Genomic DNA, 903 nt, shown 5'->3' on the forward strand with positions numbered 1-903 from the left:
TACATTCATAAATTATCTATCTTCGAGTTTGTAGATGTCTTTGTGAAAGATTCCTATTTTATTATATCCCTATATTTATAATCACTACATTAAGTATCTCTTTCTGTGAGGAAGAATTTTAGTACAAATCATATCAGAATTAAAATGGTGAAAATATCAAAGTAAAAATGGAAAAGGATGATTAAGGACACTACCTCTTGTCAACTGTTCTTGCATAGAAAAATGTGACCATAATTTGGAATTCCCTGTTTTCCTTTTATGATTTTTTATTTCTGCATGTAATTACCTTCTTTAGAGCCTACAAAAATACCCAGAAAATTAGAGTAAAACCAATAAATTAAAGATCTTTTTATAAGTCATCTAGCTGTATTTATTTTATCGCTTCTCGGCCTTTTGGCTAAGATCAAGTGTAGCTGGATTTATTTTTTAGCTGTAGTCTGTGAAGTTACTTTCACAAGTGTAAGCAGTTCAACAGGAAATAATTAAATTTAAGTGTTACTGTATTCAATTAAAACTTAAACAATTTCTAAATTAGTTTTTCAATTATTTTTACTCATTTTAATGATGTACATACTGTTCCTAGCAATATACCTGAATAAAATGCATCTTACATAAACAAAGCTCAAAATTCAATTTTTTTTTGTACCATAATTAAGCAATTACACTTGGAAATGTTTGGTAATGAAACAAATTAGACTAAAAAGTTAATTTTCAAGTGGTAATTTGTTTTCTGAAAATATCTGATAAAATTTCTAAATTATACTTCCCAGAATTCCCTAATATATATATTTACTGACCAAACAGTATCATGTAGTAAGCAATATTGTCAGGTAACCATATCCCCTTCAATGCTATAAACACGTATCATATTAGATAAATATTTATTGTCATTTTTACTGTTAT

The 903-nt window shown here is 26.9% G+C and overlaps 1 pseudogene; it reads left to right on the forward strand.

The window, feature by feature from the left end:
• The first annotated feature begins 377 nt into the window (after positions 1–377).
• On the forward strand, positions 378–526 carry LOC134364887 (U2 spliceosomal RNA; annotated as a pseudogene).
• The last annotated feature ends 377 nt before the right edge of the window (positions 527–903 follow it).

This window comes from Cynocephalus volans, chromosome 1 (assembly GCF_027409185.1).
Source record: "Cynocephalus volans isolate mCynVol1 chromosome 1, mCynVol1.pri, whole genome shotgun sequence".
Taxonomy (NCBI): Eukaryota; Metazoa; Chordata; class Mammalia; order Dermoptera; family Cynocephalidae; genus Cynocephalus; species Cynocephalus volans.